The 12,860-nt window shown below is 33.4% G+C and overlaps 1 long non-coding RNA gene across 1 annotated transcript; it reads left to right on the top strand.

The window, feature by feature from the left end:
* The first annotated feature begins 12,019 nt into the window (after positions 1-12,019).
* On the top strand, positions 12,020-12,475 carry LOC142229868 (uncharacterized). The gene is made up of 2 exons (XR_012720515.1): positions 12,020-12,176; positions 12,247-12,475. It is a non-coding gene; the product is annotated as an uncharacterized LOC142229868 (long non-coding RNA).
* Positions 12,476-12,860: the final 385 nt, after the last annotated feature.

Genomic DNA, 12,860 nt, shown 5'->3' with positions numbered 1-12,860 from the left:
TCCCTTCAGTAGTTATTTTATCAAAACACGAAATTCCTTTTTTTCCAGTTTTTCCACAATAACAAAAGTTGCTTCACAAAAGACGTTCTATCTCACAAACTAACATAATTGACTTACAGACGTCAAATTTTGACACGAATCATTTGAAGGCTGGTACTATATAAAAATAATATGCATTTAATACTAGCGACGCCATCTTTGTGTCAGACCAGGGACTTATCAGCCAACCTGTTAATTAGGACAATAAATAAATATAGATAAGATAGATGGCTCATATAGGTCAATTTTTAACAACGGTTTTTTTTAGAACTTAGCAGTAAATATTGGTTCATAAATATATGCTGATTGAATTCCAATTTTAACTTTGTTATTCCTTTTGCACGGACGAAAAAGACTGTTTGGGTGTAAAAATTATATGTTTGGAACTCAAATTTCGTAACACAATATTTTTAAGTGCAAGCATATAATGTTCATAAACTAGCATAACATGTTCGGGACATATATGTTAATATGTTATAACATATTATGTTTGGGACATTAAATGTATGTAAATATAATATGCTTAGATGCAAACATATATTAATTTATGTTTTGCCTATAAACATATATGTGTTTAGAAAGAGAGACGTAGAGAGTATGCTGCAAGTAAAAGAATGGAAGTAACCAATTGGCCCTTATAAAGTCTATACACACAAAGAAAATTTCATTAACATTTTTTCCCAGTGTATACCTAGGTTAGGTTAGGTGGCAGCCCGATGTATCAGGCTCACTTAGACTATTCAGTCCATTGTGATACCACATTGGTGAACTTCTCTCTTATCACTGAGTGCTGCCCGATTCCATGTTAAGCTCAATGACAAGGGACCTCCTTTTTATAGCCAAGTCGGAACGGCGTTCCACATTGCAGTGAAAGCACTTAGAGAAGCTTTGAAACCCTCAGAAATGTCACCAGCATTACTGAGGTGGTGCAGTGCAGTTTATGCCTAAGGTGAAACATAATATGTTTGAACAATACAAACAATATTTTGTTTGGGCCAATCCTGAAAATATATAGCGATTTTTTTTGAGGGTGTGTAACACATCGAATTATTGGTCCAAAACCACATAATATATATATATATATATATATATATATATATATATATATATATATATATATATATATATATATATATATATATATATATTTATATATATATATATATATATATATATATATATATATATATATATATATATATATATATATATATATATATATATATATATATATATATATATATATATATATATATATATATATATATATATTATGGGGTCTTGGACCAATAATTCGATATGTTACACACCCTCAAAAAAATCGCTTCTGTTACATGTACCCCAAACACATTTTGCTTCAAGCATATATATTTTCAGGATTGGCCCAAACACAATATTGTTTGTATTGTTCAAACATATTATGTTTCACCTTAGGCATACACTGCACTGCACCACCTCAGTCGTGGACCACCTCTGCGTCGTGGTGAAATTCTGAGTCGATCTAGCGATGTCCAGCTCTCCGGCCGTCTGTAGCACAAGTAGTTGTTATTGATGTAGGGCGGATGGTATTACAAATGGGCCATATCGGATCCCTAAAAGTGGTAGCCTCCAATTAAACCAACCCCCAGATTTGTCTTGCGGACGCTCTTGGAATAGCAAATTATATCCGAATCGGTTGAAATTTGGTACGTGATGTAAGTATTTTCCCTTTAGCAACCATGCAAAAATTGGCCCATATCCGTCCATATTTATTATTATTATTATATATAGCCCCCAAAGCCTCTTGGAGGAGCAAATCCCATTCGATTGAAATTTGCTACGTGGTGTTAGTATATGGTCACTAATATTCATGCAAAGATTGGTCCACATCGGTTCAAAATAATATATAGCCCCCATATATACCGATCCACAGATTTGACCTCCGGAGCCTCTTAGAGGAGCAAATTTCATCCGATTTGATTAAAATGTTTTACGTTGAGTTAGTGTATTGCCTCCCAAAACCATGCATAATTATATCTAGCTCCCATATAAACCGATCCCCAGATTTGACCTAAAGAACCGCTTGGAAGAGCAAATTTCATTCGATTCTAATACAATTGTGTACGTTGAGTTTGTATATGTCCTCTAACTACCATGCATAAATTGGTTAATATCGGCCCATTATTATATATAGCCCCCATATAAACCGCGCAAATATTAATTCATATAGGATCGTGATTATTTATATTTATAGCATATTTTCGTACTTCAACTGTGTACACTTAAAAGACTTATCTGTTCAGAGATTCAGACGATATTGCTCCATTACCGCCTTTACAAGAGAATGAGCAAACCATACGGATATGTTATGGCCTGAATCCTCTTTTTTGAAGTGTAATGGCTAATTTATTGACACATACAAATGTAGCAATGGACAACTCATACTTAAGCAATAACTATTATCTATCCTATGGAATAATAAGATAAAAAACATGAACAATAACAATAAATATAAGTTATACTCAACAACGGCAATGCCAAGGTAAAAACAAATTACAAATTATGCGTATTTTATAGATAAATGATGTACATTGGGATGTGATGTAAGTGTAGGAAAAGAAATAAAATTATTTGTGTTTATATAACATCTTCGGTAATAAAAAACAAGTATATAGGGCCGTAAGTTCGGCCAGGCCGAATCTTATTTACCCACCACCATGAATCAAATATTATAGTTTCCTTTGAAATTTAACGGGGGATTGATGACAGATATTCTCCCAAGTAGAGCAATTCAACTAAATAGTACACTGATGATAAATATAAAGATTTTACCTTTGAAGACTATATCAGATTCCTAGTTTATAAGAACCATTTTTGTTTGAGTTTTAGAGGAATCATAAACATCTCTTGTAAGTGTGCAAGCAAATGATGAAATAACGCCTTGATTTGAAATCTAAAATTTGTAGATTTTTACCCCAATTATTTAAATGATTACGAGAAGTAATATTTGGAAATTTTGCATTCAGTTTCAAGCAATTTTCAGGATCAGTGCGCCTTCTATACACTAAAAAAATGAAATCGGTCTATATGGAGGCCTTACCAAATGGACCGATAAAACTAAATCATATACAAACCATGGACCGATAATCACCATTTTCGGCATATCTCTTTATTTTCCTAGAATATCTCTACTTTTCCAATTTCAGGTAAATTGAATAAAAACTACGGATTCTAGAAGCCCAAGAAGTAAAATCGCGAGATCGGTCTATATGGGGGCTGTACCAAAACATGTACCGATACTAACCATTTTCGACACACAAATTTGTGGTCTTAAAATACCTATAGATTTTCAATTTCAGACAAATCGGATAGAAAATACACTTTCTAGACGCCCAAGAAGCAAAATCGGGAAATCGGTCCATATGGGGGCTACACCAAGACATGTACCGATAGGCACCATTTTCGATACACTTGTTTATGGTCCTAAAATACTTCTAGATTTCCAATTTCAGGCAAATGTGATAAAAACTACGGTTTTTTATAAACCCAAGACCCCAAATCGGGAAGTCGGTTTATGTGGGGACTATATCAAAACTTGGACCGATATAGCCCATCTTCGAACTTGGCCTGCCTGAAAACAAAAAACGAACATATTATACACATTTAAATATTTTGTTATCTGTTATAGTACATAATTTATAAATGTAAAACAATATTATATACTATAAGTTAAATTATGTTGAACCACTAACACCAACATTATAAGAATTTAATTTCTTAAGGTGTTAGACCTTACAAATAAATAAATAAAAAATCTGTGTCAAATTTCAGGACGATAGCATCATTATTGAAGGCCGTAGCGTGATTACAACAGACAGACAGACGGACATACTTATATCGTCTTAGATATTCTCCCTAATCAAGAATATATATACTTTATATAGTCGGAAATCTGTATTTCGATGTGTAACAAACGGAATGACAAACTTATTATACCCATTCTATGGTGGTGGGTATAAAAATAGCTGACATTTTTGTGGTCCTAAAATACCTAGGTTTCAGGCAGAAATAATTTCGGGAGGTAGGTCTATATGGGGGCTATACCAAAACATGGGCCAATTCTCACCATTTTTGACGCACCTCTTAAATGTCCTCAAATACCTATAGAATTCAAATTTCAGACAAATTACGGATTCTACAAGCCCAAGAAATAAAATCGGGAGATTAGTCTATATGGGGGCTATACCAAAACATGGACCGGTTGGTACCATTTTCGACACATCAATTTATGATTCTAAACTACCTCTTGATTTTCAATTTTAGGCCAATCGGATAGAAAATACACTTTCTAGACGCCCAAGAAGCAAAATCGGGAAATCGGTCCATATGGGGGCTATTCCAAAACATTGACCGATATTGACCATTTTCGACACACCTCTTTATGGTCCCAAAATACTTCTAGATTTCTAATTTCATACAAATCGGATTGTAAATACAGTTTCTAGACGTCCAAGAAGTAAAATCGAGAGATCGGTCTATATGGGGGCTATACCAAAACAGGGACCGATACACCCCATTTTCGACACCTCAATTTTTGGTCTTAAAATACCATTCTATGGTGGTGGGTAAAAAATGGCAATCGAAACAACAACCAAAAACTTTCATTTGCACGCAAAAAATAATTCTTTCCTCCCAAACGAAATTTTAGACAAACAAAGTTCGTTTCTCATTTGCTTTTCGTTGAAAGAAAGTGTATTTGGAAGAAAAGTGTATATTTTTTGTGATAAACGTTTATTCTTTTCCAGGATATAAAAACAATTTCATAAAGACAAACCCAAAAACAAACCCACTTCCACGTAGTTTTTTAGATCTTAGCACATTTTTCTGTATTACAAACAATGTAGAAGAAATTATACGATTTTATAAATTGAAAAAAAAATTGTTTACCTTTCGCCTGGACGGAGAATCGAACCTCGGACCATACAATTTGTAAGCCAACACACTAACCACTGAGCTATGTAGCCGTTATTGTCATCAATAGACAATTACCCATATAAGTTATATTTATATAGCATAGTTTGCGGCACCCACGAGCCGATTAAACAAAGTTTATTTAACAGAAAAATACATTTAGTTGGGCACCGTGAAGCAGTAGTTACTACGTCCGACTTGCATGTCAAGGGTCGTGGGTTGGATCCCTGCTTCGACCAAAGTTTTTTTCTTATTCCAGATATGGTTGGAAGATTCCGAAAAAAATTTCAACATTACATTCTACTATATTAAATTTTTACTATGAACTGTAAATTGTGTCTTATTAAAGACCTAAAGTCAGAAAAGAACAATGTTTGATATAAACGAAATGGACTGTGTTGTTGTTTCAAAAATAACTTTTTTTTATTATTTTTATTTTGTAACAAGCGAATTTTTTTGGTGATAAAAGTGTATACTTTTCGATATAATTCAAAAAACTTTACCAAAAGAAAAACGTTTTCGGTACACGTTTTCGAAACGTTTTTTTTTTCTTTGCGAGCACAACATAGATTTTTGACATTTGCGGGAAGCATGTGAACAGTTGCTCCGAAGAAAACAAGGAAAAGGTTTCTTTCATATCATAGAATTTAGTCGCATTTTGCAACCTTTGTTTCTGTATTTCATTCTTTATAGTGAGTTTTTGCGAGTCATTTCAATTTGCCAGTGTCATTGTAACATGTAATTATTTTCAATTTATTTTAAAATAAATTAGAAATTTCAAGAGTTATTATTTATAGCACAATCTTTTTAGGTCTTTAGCTATTTAAAGAAAGGAATAATAAGCGCCCTACTAGCGATATTTTAAAATCAGTGCCCCGAAGTAGCAATTATAATCGGGACATTGGCCACAAAAATAAGTGCTGATTCGGTTGTTTGGTAAGCAGTTTTCACTGCCTCTCCCGTTTACAGTCCTGCTGAACTAGTGCTCCATTCGGGCGAAATATATGGGAACTATATCTAAATCTGAACCGATTTTAGCCAAATTTGGCCCACTTGGCTGTAGTATCAATTGTACATCTTGTGCCTCTGGGGCCTATTATATCCATATATGAGAGCTATATCTAAATCTGGGCCAATTTCACTGATATTTTGTAAGCTTTACGAGACCCACTAAAAAGATCGGTTGATAAATACGACCTGATAATAATAGCTATTGTCCTTGAACCTACATAAGACCCTTTACCAAATTTGAAGCCGTCGGACTTAAACGGCGAGCTGTACTTTGTACACAAAAATATATGAAAAGACGTATGTTACAGAGATGCGCACGATCAATAATTATACACAAATAAATAATAATAAATATTTACTAAATTCGTGTCTTTTTTATGTCTCTTTCGGCTTCGCAAGGAGATCTTTTCACTTCTGTCTCTAACAGAGGCTTGTACGTTTCGGAATCCTTTGGTTGATCGCTTTTGTATAACTTCATATGGATATCATGAAAGCCGTAACATACGTCGTGTATGTTACGGCTTGGTTCTGGGCTAGATGTGGCAACGAATCAATGTTCAATATAAATACCGCATGTCTTCTTGGTCCATCCACCTCATGCAAAAGACCAACAGTACGATCGGCGGTTGGAAGATTTGGGTTACATTCCTTTAGTATGTTTAATATTGACTAAGGATCAGGAGGCTTTACAAGTATTCATGCCGCTATGTCTTCCTTCTCGACTAAAGGGTGATACGGCCAAAATTTGGTCAAGGGAAAACGCGTGTAAATCGGTGAAATCGTTTATTTAAAAAATCAAATTAAATTTCTTTTTCAAATTCAATTAGTATAAAATTCAGGAAAAATATTCAGTTAGGCTTTCGCTTTTCCAAATCCGAATTGTCGGGCCTCACGCTTGACACCTGTCATCAGATTTTGTACAGCCACCTTGTCCATCTTCTTTGCCGCAGAAAGCCAGTTTGCCTTGAACTGCTGCTCGTCCTTAGCAGTTTGTTTGGTCTTCTTTAGGTTCCGCTTGACAATAGCCCAGTATTTCTCAATTGGGCGGAGCTCTGGCATGTTGGGAGGGTTCTTGTCCGTTGGAACCACCTGCACGTTGTTGGCGGCGTACCACTCCATGGCCTTTTTACCATAATGGCAAGATGCCAAATCCGGCCAAAACAGTACGGAACAACCGTGTTTCTTCAGGAAAGGCAGCAGACGTTTATTCAAACACTCTTTCACGTAAATTTCTTTGTTGACAGTCCCGGAAGCTATGAAAATGCTGCTTTTCAAGCCACAGGTACAGATGGCTTGCCAAACCAGATATTTCTTTGCGAACTTTGACAGTTTTATGTGCTTGAAAATATCTGCTACCCTTCCCCTTCCTTTTGCCGTAAAACTCCTGTCCCGGAAGCTGCTTGTAGTCGGCTTTGACGTAGGTTTCGTCGTCCATTACCACGCAGTCAAACTTCGTCAGCATCGTCGTGTACAGCCTCCGGGATCGCGCTTTGGCCGTCGTATTTTGTTTATCATCGCGAATTGGAGTCACTACGTTCTTGTAAGTCGATAGTCCGGCTCATTTTTTGGCTCGATGCACGGTTGTAGACGATACACCCAGCTTATTTGCGGCATCTCGGAGAGAGAGGTTAGGGTTTCGCTTGAAACTACCGGCAACTCTCTTTGTCGTCTCAGCGGCTTCCGGTTTTCGATTTCCCCCCGATCCAGACTTCCTTGCTGTCGACAAACGTTCCCCAAACACTTTAGTTACATTTGTAACGGTTGATTTGGCAGCTTTTAGCGATTTTGCCAGCTTTGCGTGCGAGTAGCTCGGATTTTCGCGATGTGCGAGCAAAATTTTGATACGCTGCTCTTCTTGCTTGAACGGCATTTTGACAACTGAAGAGTGAATTCCAAAATCAAAATAGGAGCAACATTCTACACACACACACCTTCAAAATGAGGGGTTTTCAGGTTTTTTAAATGCAAAATTGAATGAAATACGTCAAGTTTATATTGACCTAATTTTGACCGTATCACCCTTTAACTCCAAAGCAGACCTTCCCAAACTTCACCAATTGGCATCAATGCAGCGTTAAAGCAATCTACACCAAAAAAGTTAACTGTTTTATAGGAAGAATGAACTACCACGCACGAAAATTGAACTACATTTTACTCCACATTTTGAGATTTCCACAAAGCGTTGTTAAAACCAGGAAATTGTAATGCCCTGTTGTACTTTTTAACTGCAGTTCACGAAATTACATCATCTCATAGAAGAAAAAATTAACTAAAAGTAAAGAAGAAAATCATTGGCGACAATTCATGGCCATTTTAACCATACAGTAGTTCATTCTTACATTTTTTGGGAATCGTACGAAAATGTTCATTTGTTTTAGTTCATATTGAACTTATGTGTACGATCATTGAACTTTATACTCACGTTTAGTTTATAGAATTTTTTAGACATACTTAAAAAAAAAGTAAGATTTCATTAAGCTGTGGCAAATTTCGATAAAATAATAAAATTTAACTAATACAAGCAAATAATTTTTTCCAATAAAAATAAGTTAAATTTAGCGTTAGTTTAACTACGAAATTTTTTTCTGTGTATAGACCTTTGGTTCGCAAATACGATTAACTTAAATTGTCCTTGATACCATCCAACAACTTGGCGTCGAGGACTTAGTCCTGGACATCGCGTTCCCAATTTCCCCCATACCGTCCAATACTGTCCTATGTAAATGGTAGCCATCACAAGGCTTTCTTTTGCAACTGAGGCAAACGATCTTTGATCCTGTTTGAAAGATGGTAGCTCATCCGGCGATCGTTCCTTTTTTCCAGCTTCAAGAATTCCTTGCGCCCATTTTAAGGAATCGCTTTGCTTAGTCGACAACGTGCTTGGATCGGTTGATTCTAATTTCTTTAGGATAAACAAAGCATTTCTGAGTTCCTTGAAACTCCTTCGTGAGGGATTAACTCTTTTTAATGTCGTTACATTAGAAAAGGTACGACTTGCCAAAGTATCGCCTCTTGTCGACCCGTCTACAAGTCAACTAATTGGGACTAACTCTTGATCCAAATTTATAACTTCAGTCGTAACACTTTGAATTTGACTTTGAATTTCGCTGCACGGATGAAAAAGACTGTTTTTCATATGTTTGGCTATAAACATTATATGTTTGGAACACAAATTTATAAACACAATATTTTTGAGTGCAAGCATATAATGTTCATAAACTAGCATAACATGTTTGGGACATATATGTTAATATGTTAGAACATATTATGTTTGGGACATAAAATGTTTGTAAATATAATATGCTTGGATGCAAACATATATTAATTTAGAAATAGCCTATAAACATATATGTGTTTAGTAGCTTGGAGCGCTATTTAGCAGGGAGCGATATTGAATTAAGTTGGTGGTTGTTGCTTGTTATTACAAAATTAACATTTTATTTTTCCTTGGGCAATTGATCTGCTACTTCTTTGATCCTTACAAACTGTGTGGTCCGCTGTTCGAATCCCCGTCCGGCAAAAGGTAAAATTAAAATAAAAAAAATCATAAAATTGAATAATTTCTTCTACAATGTTTGTATTACAGAAAAAAAGTGCTAAGAACTAAAAAATCTCGTGGAAGTGAGAAAGATGTGGGGGAATATACAATTGGGCAGAAACAAAATTTTGAGCATTCAGGTCGAAAACCTATGTTGTTAGCACCTATATTACCTGTTTATTTTCATAATTCATTATGATTGTAAATATATAAATAAATAAATAAAATTTTGAGCACAATATTGTTTGGGAGAATTTTTTTTAAGCATATAATATTTTTGGGTGCAAAATGCTTCCAAACATATTATATGTTCACATAATAACATATTGTTTTTTGGAAGACAACATTATTGAATTTGGATGCAAAAATACAAAATGTTTGGAACTTAGACTACCCAAACATATATTGTTTAGACCAATATGCTTTCAAACATATTATATATTGGAAGAGATCAAACATATAAATGTTTGGGCAATACCCAAAAATGTATATGCTTGAAGCAAAATATGTTTGGGAGTATATGTTACAGAAGCGATTTTTTGTGAGCGTGTGCATGGGGCCTAAGTGCACCACCACACTTGAAACTTGTAATAAGTACTTAATACGATAATTTATTAAATCACACGTCCGTTCAGTTCAACGTTCGAACGTTGAATCTAATGAATTTTCCTGAATTTGCCGAAAAATATTTACTCTTTTTTGTGAAACCTGCACACAGAAAAAAAGGTGTCTTGTTAATTTTAGGACCAGTTTAACTTCCACATAGTTCAAAAAATTTACTGTAATATAGTTCATTTTTCGTAACCACTGCGAAAATTAACTTAGCTAAAGGAAAACTTATAAAACTTCAGTAAATGTTTTTTAGTTCACTAACTACGAAATGGGACGGATTTTTCCTTAAATAAATTTCCAAAACAATAGTTAATGCATCGTTGATTGTATTATAAAAAGACGTAGGCAATATAAAAATCTTACTACGAAATGTGGACAATTTACTAAGAAAAATTTTTGTATGGAAAAAAATTTTTGTAGTAAAAATTAACTTAACCACAGTACCGATTCGTATGGCGGCTTCCTACAGCTTATTTCGGTTTTTACTATAAGTTGGAGTATATTTCCTCACATTGAAAATTTTAGATAAAGTAGAATAAAAAGTAGTTAATTTAATCCTTGACGGGTGTATATAATTTTTTATGGATTCCTCGTAAATTTTGAATATATTTTACCTTATCCTATAGATAGAATACCAACTAATCAATAAACGTGATACTGGAAATTGAAGTGAGAAGAAATTATGAAATTATTGCATCATCTTCTTTTTTTGTTTGTGTTTGTTATTGCGATGATGTTATGGAATGTGTGTTGTTGGTATCTTTTGTGGTGATAGTTGTTTTGTTGCAATAGCGAGATCAGAAAGGGATCATGTGTGTGTGGAGTGGTTTTTCTTTACATATGTGTCCTTTATGACTATTTGTGTCTTTGAGTTTTATTGGTGCATTCAGTTCTGTTGATGCATTTATGAAGCGCACAAATGGTGCGCTTGCGTGCGGTATTTGTGTTTATTAATAAAAATACATTTATTTCGTAACATTTTAGAAACTGATAAGTGAATGGTGTGATGTTAGAGAAAACAAAAACACTTTATATTGATAAAAAATAAATAACTCTAAAATAAATCACATATTAAGAAACTGTATATTTCTATTAATAATTTAAAATTAGTGCGGTTTTAAATTGGTTTACATAAAACTATTCATAATGAGTGGTAATAAAATGATCTATATTTACTCTACATCTGGATCACAGTACAATTTTTTGAGTCTATATTTTTATGTTATAGCGAGTCCTTAAGGTGTGTACTAAGTTCGAGTTTAGGTGCTAAAATCAGAAATAAATCAGTGAGAAAAGTATAAAATTATACCCCTTCGATGCAAATTTAAATATAACTCGATGGAGAATAGCTCGAAACAAGTTTTTTATTAAGTTTATATTCTTTAAATGGATTACACGATTAAGAACAGAAAATCGTTTTTAAGCTTATGTAGAACGCTGTTTTTTTAATTTAATATGATGAATCGTTTTCAAGTTATTCCAATATATATAGCGGAAGTGCCTTAATTTTGAACATAACCGTATATCTCAAAAAGTTGAGCTCTTAAAAAAATAAGTGTAAATTTGGATTCAGCGACCTCAAATTACTAAAAATTTGATATAAATTTTAAATGAACACAAAAACGGTTCAATTTTGTTCCCATGTATTTCTAAAGAAAACTAATCATGAAAAATTGGGATTTTAGCCACTAAACTCGAACTTAATATCCACCATAAATACTAAATGCTATATTGACAAGTGGAAATTATATCTAATTTTATAATATTTTTATTTCATTTATATTCTGAGAAGGATTTCAAAAATGTCCCATTTGTGCATGGATATGATTCCACTAATGTAGTAATTGGATGATTTTTTTCAATGTGGTAAGTTTTTCGTCCATTTGTAATAAAGCCAAAATTTCTATTTATTAAAAATAATTTTCATTTGCAGGATGACAGCAAATCTAATGGTATTTTTTGGAATCTTCTTACTGTTTAATGCTAACTAAGCTGATATCCCTATTTGCTCTAAGAAAATTCTCTTGTAAGTTAAAGATCAAAATACCATAGAATTTGATAATATTTTTATATTTTATATACCTTTTTAACTTCAGAGGCTTATGACGCAAATCCACACAACAAAAACTAGCGAAATCGGTGAAATTGGACAAAAATGAAATGAAAATAGCAACTTATGGCATATTTCTTTCATATGGATAAAAAATGGAAATTGATATTAATTAGTTTCATTCTACTAACATAGAATATTACTCTTTTGAAGAAGCAATTACTAACTACCGAAAAGTAACAGCATACAGCGTACGAATAAAAACATTTCTTTTATTGTATATCATAAGCCATAGTTTTATGTAATATAATAATAATTTTTTGAAATAAAATACTGGTAGTTATGAAAAATTGTCTTATATTGTACGAAAAATTTCTTAGTTGTATACAGGCTTGTTGTACCTTTAATTCCTCAATTTATTTACTTCTTTGAAAATTATACTGATAAACAGTTTATTTGAAACCAATTTCTAAATATAGGATTCCCAAAAACTTGTTCATTTTTCCGGATAGCAGGAATATTTTGAATGAGTGTAAGTACATTCTTCCCACAGCGTAGTAAGAATAAACTAAAATACGATGCAATACATAAACTTATTTATAAGAAAATCATGAACTTATCTAGATGAAAAAAATTTTTGGCGCCAAATCATGGTCATTC

Source organism: Haematobia irritans, chromosome 3 (genome assembly GCF_050003625.1).
Source record: "Haematobia irritans isolate KBUSLIRL chromosome 3, ASM5000362v1, whole genome shotgun sequence".
NCBI classification, from domain to species: domain Eukaryota; kingdom Metazoa; phylum Arthropoda; class Insecta; order Diptera; family Muscidae; genus Haematobia; species Haematobia irritans.
Note: the sequence above shows the minus strand (reverse complement) of the source record. Positions and strands in the feature narration are given on the sequence as shown.